Raw genomic sequence first — 8,629 nt, forward strand, 5'->3', positions numbered from 1 at the left:
TCCTTTCTTCCTTCCTCCTTCCCTCCCTCCCTCCCGCCCTCCTTTCCTTCCTTCCTTCCCTCATGCATATATATTTTCAGAAAGTGCAAAAATTTGAAGAAAAAAATTACCACCAAACACACACACAAAGAACCCCTTAACTTTAATACATATGTGGTTCAACTGGAAATATAAAGAACTATAATTTTACTGCCATGGCCTAATTTTGTCCATGCTGTTTAAAACGAACAAGTTACGATTTTGGAAAATATCAGAAAAGCAAAGTGCAGCAGCTCTATTATCTTACGTTATAGGGAGGAGGCACCCCGCATCTCGATAGCAGGCCCTCACAGACATCGATTTGTTGTCACTAACGGAGAGATGTCTACATAGCACGGGGCACCCAGATCATTCTTTAGGTTGAGCATCAGAGCAACTGGCCCGGAAGGAGAAGCCCACTCACTGTTTTGCTTGCACTGCCCCTGCCTGAATGCAGAGGGCTGCAGAAGCAATGTGGTCTGAGGCAAAATTGTATAATAATGGCTTGCAATACACAACTGACTCCATGTGTGAAATTTAATGCAATATTGGCCCTCAAAAAAGGTTTCGTCTTCTCAAGAACACGTCCTTGCCATCACTTAAGAGGCAATACTAGGGTAGCATATCTCATTATGGTTCTTTTACTTTCAGGAAACTTCCAGTCTGCAGACTCCCAGTCAGATTCCTTCTACGATTCCAAAGGTTTCTGGGCCCTTGGAGCAGCCCTGTTCTGGATTCCAGGCTCAAGCTTTACTAGATGTGGTAAATGTTGGGCTGAAATTGCACAGCACGTCTTATTTGCATTAAAACTAAATCTTATTTGCATTTTGGAATGGCATGAAAATAAATACAGTACAAAATCTTAACATTATAATAGGAAATCTGTAAGTCCTTCCCACCTTTTTCATGCTTGAAGCTACTAGGTGAAGTGCCTTTGTAAAAACAGCTCCTTAATTTTCAGTGCTTCTTAAGTAACCTCAGTTTGGCTGTATAATAGGTACATGGCTCCCAACTTCAGTCAATGCCAGAATCATTGTTTCTGGAAGGATAAACACATATCATAAACTCACACAATAGTTTAAGGTAATTAGTAACAAGCAGAAACAAAGAAAAGTAGCTATGTGCTACAAAAATCTATGGCTCTCTGTAAGAATTCACAGGTCATCAGATTGGATTTATTGTCCTTAATACAAGCTGTGCCCTAAGGAAAGTCATGACTAGCTTATTTCTTCAGTCAGTAGGCATATAGGTGTGTTTGAATATTCATTATGTATAGAAAAGTATGACAATATGGAATAAAATAATCTTAAAGGACTATTACTATTATGTACAAGTGATTATTTAGAATAGACACATTTTTGAGGGATATTGTTAAAGTATAATTTTCCCCAGATTATTGAAACATCCCCTAAGCACCAAAAGTTTAAAACAGAATTTTTGATTGTTCATTTTGTTGAACTTTTTGATAGACATCTTTTAAAATTCATTTACATTGTATTTTGAATATAATTTAAGTCTTTTAAAATTTTGACTGATTTTAGAGAGAGGAAGGGGGAGAGAGAGACAGACATCGATTTGTTGTTCCACTTATTTATGCATTCATTGGTTGATTCTTGTATATACTCTGACCAGGAGTTCACCCTGCAACCTTGGCATATTGGGGCGATGCTCTAACCAAATGAGCTACCCAGCCAGGGATAATTTAACTTTTTTAATGAGCCAGTTTGAATGTCATAATTGAGAGGCTGAGAGTTAAGTGGTATAATCAGAAACAAGGGATCAGTACCACTTTCCTCCCCAAAGCCCTGCTCTTCCTCCTCATTGTCATGCATCAAATTTTCTAGGGCAGGAATATGGATACTACCCTTGATCCCCTCCCCTGCCATCCAATCAACTATGCTATCTGAATGCTTCTTGAAATGCTTACTCTTCTTCACCAATGGTACTACTGTAGTTCAGGCCATTCGTGTCTCTTCGTTAGATGGTAGAGTTTTTTAAACTGGTGGACCTGCCTCTATGTAGTAGTCTGACCACCCTGAAGTCCATTATCCATTTTATAGCCAAAGAGGTCCTTCTAAAAATGCATGTCTGATCTAAGCATTCCTCTGCCTAAAACCCTTTAATGGCTTCCTATTGCTCTCAGAATAAAACCCAACTCCTTAATGTGGCCTCCTTGGAGGCCCTTCATGATTCTATCTCTATTAGCTCTGTTTTTGTCTGTTTGATCTAGCTGTGTCTGATAGATTGTTAAAGTTTCCCACTCAGATGGTGGGCTTGTCAATTTCTCTTTGTAATTTTGGTGGTTTTGTTTTCTGTAATTGAAAGCAGTGTTATTAGGAACATTTAACTTCTCGGCAATGACCCTCTTTGTTTCTATTAATACATTTGGTTTAAAAGACTTTTTGAAATCTAATATTAATGTTTCATAGGTTTTCTTTTTTCATCCCTTTATGTCCAGTGTATCAAGGGTTTAGTTTTGTGTGTCTTTTGCTAGCATTATATGCCTGAATATTATTTTATACCAATCAGATGTCTTTTATTAAGAAATTTAATAAGGCAGGCCAGGGAAAAAATCCAGCCTGCTGTTATATTGGTACTTAATTCTACTACTGTCTTTTGTGTGTCGTGTTTGACATGCCTCTCTTTTCGTCGTTTTTTTCTCCTTTTCTGTCTTCTATATAGAATGATCCGTTTTCTGTATCAAATTTCCTTAACCCTTGGCCACATTTTTCTCGCTGTGGTTTTAGAAGTTCTGTATCAGCCTTTTGTTAATATAAAGTTTCTTATAAAGTATTCAGACAAAGTCATTATTTTTATACCTCTCCCAAACATGACAAAGGCCTTAGCATGCTTTAGCTACCCATTGTGTATTTCCATTCTTCTGATTTTTTTAAATAGTAGAGTAGTGAACCGAGTCCAGCACGGCCAGGGGTGAACCTGAGGAGGGGCGGTGAAGAATTAAAGAAGACAAGACAAGAGAATATAGTTGGGACCTGGTGGGATCACTGTGCCTGGATGAGGAAACTGACACAGCCTGTAAATTGAACCTTTATAGTCAGATCACACAAAGCAAAACAAGGGCAAGATATTTACAGTGTTCTTGCGACTTTCAAATCTGCCTCTTTCCTGTTGTTGCCATTCTCTGAACTGTTCAAGCCTTGTTTTGGCAGCACTTGCTGCACACCCTGCAGCCCACATCCCTTAGCTACCTGAGGGTCGGACTATAAGGTCAAGCTTACAACCATAGCCTTTTGGCTATAATTGTGCTGGGAGGGCTTTGTCCTCAAGTCAGTCTAAGGCTTGAGCCTGTCCAAACGTTGTAGCCACTCTCCACAGAGTAGTTATTTTTAATTCTACCATCACATTTTATTTATTTCTTCTCTCACCAGTACTTCTTGTATGCTTTCTCTCTGGGCTTATTTTTCTTATTGGGAGAAGTACATTCTTCAGTAGTCCTTTGGGTGTAGGTCTGTGAATGTTAAACTCTTTTCGTCTTTTATGATTGAAATGTTTTTGTTGTGCTTTCTCCCTTAAATGACAGTTTATCTGGAAATCGAATTCTTGGTTGAGAGTATTCCATTTAATATTTCTAAGATACTCAGTTGTCTTTTCTGTTGTTGCTTTTTAGCACTCTAGCTATAGTCCTTTTGTAGATAATCAATGTTTTCCCTTCGGTAACTTGAGATTTTATCTTTTTTACCATATTGCTCTGTGGTTTCGCTGTGATAAAAGGGTTACTTCACTCTTATTTGTCTTGCTCATTACACGTGTTCTGATGTTTTGATTAGAAAACCTTCGTCATTTTTTCCTTTTTTTTTTTTTTTAAAGTATAGCTTCTCTCCTCTTCAGTTTTCAGTTTTTCCTTCTGGAACTCCTGTGAGACATATGTTGGCACCACTCAACAGAATCCTGATGAATCTTAACTTTTATTCACATTTTAAAAATATCTTTATTATTCTCTACTGTGTTCTGGGTGAATTCTTCAGAGCATCCCTTTAATTCATTAACTTTTCCTCTTAAACTTTGGCAAGTTCCCCAGTTAACTCAATCTGTTGACTTTTTTTCATTTCAGTGATCGTATTTTTTCTTAAGTTTTCTATTAGTTATTTTTCATATTTACCTGTTCTCAAATCAGCTTGCATTTGTTCCCTCATTTCTTCGTTGCTTTGAGAATGCAGAAATATTAATTTAAAAAATCGTCGTCAGGCAGTTCCATAGTTCATTTCATAGTAGTAAATTCATGTTGATTGTTCATTCTGTTGGCCTTTCTTAGTATTGGATATTTGTATGTGTTTGGAACTTGGTGGTTATACTCACGCTGAATGGGAAGTTTTTATATGCTTTTATGTTTTCCTCTTGCTGCCTCTATGCTTGCCTCTCCATGTCCAGCGATTTTTGCCCCCACCTGACCCCTTGGACCTCCATTCTAGAATCAGGTCTAATGTTGGCATTTTGATGCCCCTACCCCACAGGGATGTTGGGGATTTTGCAGAACCAATCACATGGCCAGTTGCTTGGCTTGGTTCCTGACTCCAAGGCCATATCTTTGTCCTCTGCTTCCCCAGGCAGCGGGTTGGCTACTGTTTACTTCCAGCCTCCGTTCACAAGCACCGCTTCAAGAACTAGCACGGCTCCTGTCCTGCACCTCGTGGGAGCATCTTTAGTTCCTGTCTCTCTGCAGGAGACGGACAGCTTGGCTTTTGGAACAGGCCCATCGGGGTCCTGTGGCTTCAGACTTGCTGTTCTATTTCTGATCTATGAAAAGGTTTGTTTTTGAGCCTGGTTATGTCTTTTTGGTTTTCTCTTTGTATATTTTAGCTATCATTGTTATTTGTGTGCAGTAAAGGGAGTGGATCAAAACATAATCTTGCTGTACCAATTTGAGCAGAAATCTTTCTGTATTTTCCTCTTCAGCTTTCTCTCTCACCATCCCTTCCTCTACAATCTATGTTCTAGCCATAGTTAATTTCTTTAGAGGATCAATTAATTGAATGTCCTGCCCCCATCACTCTGCATAAAGTTTGAATGAAATAAGCCAAAGAGGATAGGCAAGTGTAGATTTTTTAAATGTCAGCTTTATTGCAGGTAAGTTAATAAAGAACAAAGTTCTAGATCTGTAACCCAAAGGAGCTTTCTAACATTTTGCAACTCTCAACCATCACAGATTTTAGGCTGAGAGCAGCCCACTAAAGGGGAAGGTTGGGTTTGCAGGGCAGACACATTTATCCAAGATCATTGTCAGCACTGGTCTTCTGGGGCAGAAAGGGAACAAGAGAAAGAATCCTCAGTAATTAGGGGTCTTTTAAAATATATATATATATTATTGATTTTTTTTTACAGAGAGGAAGGGAGAGAGATAGTTAGAAACATCGATGAGAGAGAAACATCAATCAGCTGCCTCCTGCACACCTCCTACTGGGGATGTGCCTGCAACCAAGGTACATGCCCTTGACCAGAATCGAACCTGGGACCTTTCAGTCTGCAGGCCGACACTCTGTCCACTGAGCCAAACCAGTCAGGGGAATTAGGGGTCTTTTTAATAGATTAATTCCATCCAGTCAAAAACTATGAGCCAATGAATGTAACAGTACTCATCAGTCAAGTAACTCCCTTCTGAATGTGAAGGTTAGTGGTGTAGGAGCCAAAAGTTATAGTCTAATGAATAATCTTCCAACACCTTCCCCTGCCCCTGTGGGAAATGGGGCCAGGGAAAAGGAGGTTCCCCTAACACATGCCATGCTCCTCCTCCTTCATCCAAGTCTTTTCACAGGTTCTCCCCATCTCTTTTTCTGCCAACTCCTTACTCATCCTGATGCCTAGAATAAAAATAGTAGTTACTATTTATTGAATCCCAACTACGGGAAGCACTATCACATACATTACCTCATTTAATCCTCATAACAACTCTATAAGGTATGGATTTTTATTTTAATTTTAGGGGCAAAGAAATTAAGCATAAGGAAGGTTTTCAAGATCACATAGGTAAATGGTGGAGGTAGGATTAGATCCAGGGTTCTCTAGTTTCAGAACTTATACTTTTCATTATATCTAGCTGCTTCCCATATTTTATTCATCTTTGGACATGCTCAATACCATTTAATGAATGAATATGTAAATCAGTGAAACATTCTCAGGCTAACTGTCTTGAGTGGATTAGAAACAACTGTAATATGAGGATTTATAAAGAATGCTTCACCTCCTTTGGCATCAGATTGCTCTCTATAAAGGTGACACGAGCATCCGATTTTGAAGAGCTGTGTAGGGGCTGCATGGTTTGACATATCTCTGCTGTCACCTCTGTCCAGCCCTTTCAATTTTAGATCTTCCACTGGCTGCCCAACAAGTCAATTGCTCTCTCTACAGGGGATGAGCTTGCAATCCCTCCCTGCATGGGGCCACGCCCAATCCACTGGGCTGCACTGGCCAGGGCTGTTGTCATTTTTGTATTTGAAAATCTAAGGGAAAAGAGGTCAGTGCCCCTGACTAAACAGTCGGACATTGCTTGTTTTAAAAATTCTTGCAGCACAAAGGTTGAAAATCGCTGCATGGAAGAATACGGAAAGAGCAAGGCTAAAGTCTGGTCACTTTTTTCCCTATATATTTTTTACATTTCCTACATTTCTCTACACATGGTCATGTCTGGTAGTTTCTTCTCTAACATCTTCCTTGGATATATTAGGAACTAGTTGAAAATAAGAAGAACAGGTTATATAAGTAAATCAAAAGACTCTTTTTTCCAACTCTATCTTTTCCCCTCTGGCCTATGAATCTAGTTTAATTAACACAGAGCTAGAAGAAATGTGTGTACTGGGTGTTAAAATTGTTTCAACAATGGAAAAGTAAACATATGACTGAACAATACAAGTAATTTTTATATTGCAATACATAAGTGAATTTCAGGAACGATCCTATAAAACTGAAATATGTAGGGGGTAAATGTTGCTTGGCTGGAATTTAATGCTTTTAATTTCCTAAAATGCTATTTAATTTATATAGATTTGTAAAAGGGAAATCACCACTTTGTGACCACTTTGCAACGTTGTCTATGCCTTTGATCAGAGCATAACCACTCTTGGAAGATAACAGATTGTCTTTAGACCCTCTAGAATGAGATCTGTCCCTGTTGCATATGTATTTATTGATTTATTTCACGTACTCTCTGCTTTCTGTTGGTTACCCTCTGATGGACTCATTCATGCGTTCACCTTGATAAAACGGAGTCCACCTATTTGAAATCTGATCTTAACTTTCCCAAGTACCAGTTTCCTTAAAATTATTTATTTATTTAATTATAAAAGCAACACAAACAGCACCCATGGGGGAAATCATAGGTAATACCAACATCTTAACATAACAGCTTTGGTATTTTTCAAGTATTCCCTTTTGATTTTTTATATGCATATTTTTATATACTCATGTCCTATTAGCAACTTCTTTTAAACACACACATAAAACAGTACTGATTATTTTAGAACTCATTTCAGACAGACCTAGTCTCTAGAAGATAATAGATACACACGTACACACCAGACCTTTTGATGCCAGTGTAGGATTGTAATAAAGTAATTGATACCATCATCAATGGCTTGAGAATTGCAGACTGCTTGCAGTAACCCCCAACTTAAATAAGCAAAACAGGTAAAGGCAAGAAAATGGAAGGGGCACAAATAAGCCTTCTTCTCAGGCTAACAGGTTGAAGCTGCTTAAGTCACAGTTGTCAGCTAGGTGATGGCAGGTTTCAGTTATCTCCCTGGTTAATGATTTGGTGTCAACCTAGATAGTATTTACTTTCCCAGACTCACGTAACTTGCTATTTTATCCAGAGGTCAATATTTATTTTCCCTCTTCTTTTTTGTGGAAAATAATGACCTCGAAGGTAGGAAACCAATGTGTTTTCAGAGAGGCTGGGCATTGGAAGCCTACTCATACCATTGACACGTTTTACTACATAAAGGCGCACTGGGAAGGCAGAAGAAGTTCCTTACAGTCGCTTCCCAAGTGCCAGCAGCCATCTCACTCAGGACTGGGCGCCCTTCCTGCCAGCCTGATGGGCGGGCGAACATGGGTGCTGGCCCTTCACACGTGTCTGTCTTTGGTTTGGCGAAGCAGGGCCCGCGACCATGACTTCTTTTGTCCTATGGTGGGTAGGTAGACATGCCGAGCTTCTGGAAATAGTGCAGCCTGGAATGGACTTCGAACTGTGCCAGAGCATGAGGCTATTTTGCTTGTTTTTCAACCCACGGCAGACGTTTCCCCTCACTGCCATTTAAGGGCCTCCTCTCTAATGCCCAGTCATCCGTGAGGGTGTGTGGAGAGGATGACAGTTAAATGTCAGAATAAAACACAACCTGGAACCAAGAACGTATACACACACACGCACACACACACACACACAGGAATATTATTCAGACTTAAAAAAGAAATCCTGTCACTTACAACAATATGGATGAACCTTGAATACATTATGCTAAGTGAAATAAGCCAGACACAGAAAGACAGATGTCCCATAATCTTACATATACGTGGAATCATAAAAAAAAAAAGAAAAGTCGAACTAAGAGAATAGAATGGTGGTTACCAGGGGCTGGGAGATAGGGGAAAACGGGGGATA

The sequence above is a fragment of the Myotis davidii genome, unplaced genomic scaffold (assembly GCF_000327345.1).
Source record: "Myotis davidii unplaced genomic scaffold, ASM32734v1 scaffold217, whole genome shotgun sequence".
Taxonomy (NCBI): Eukaryota; Metazoa; Chordata; class Mammalia; order Chiroptera; family Vespertilionidae; genus Myotis; species Myotis davidii.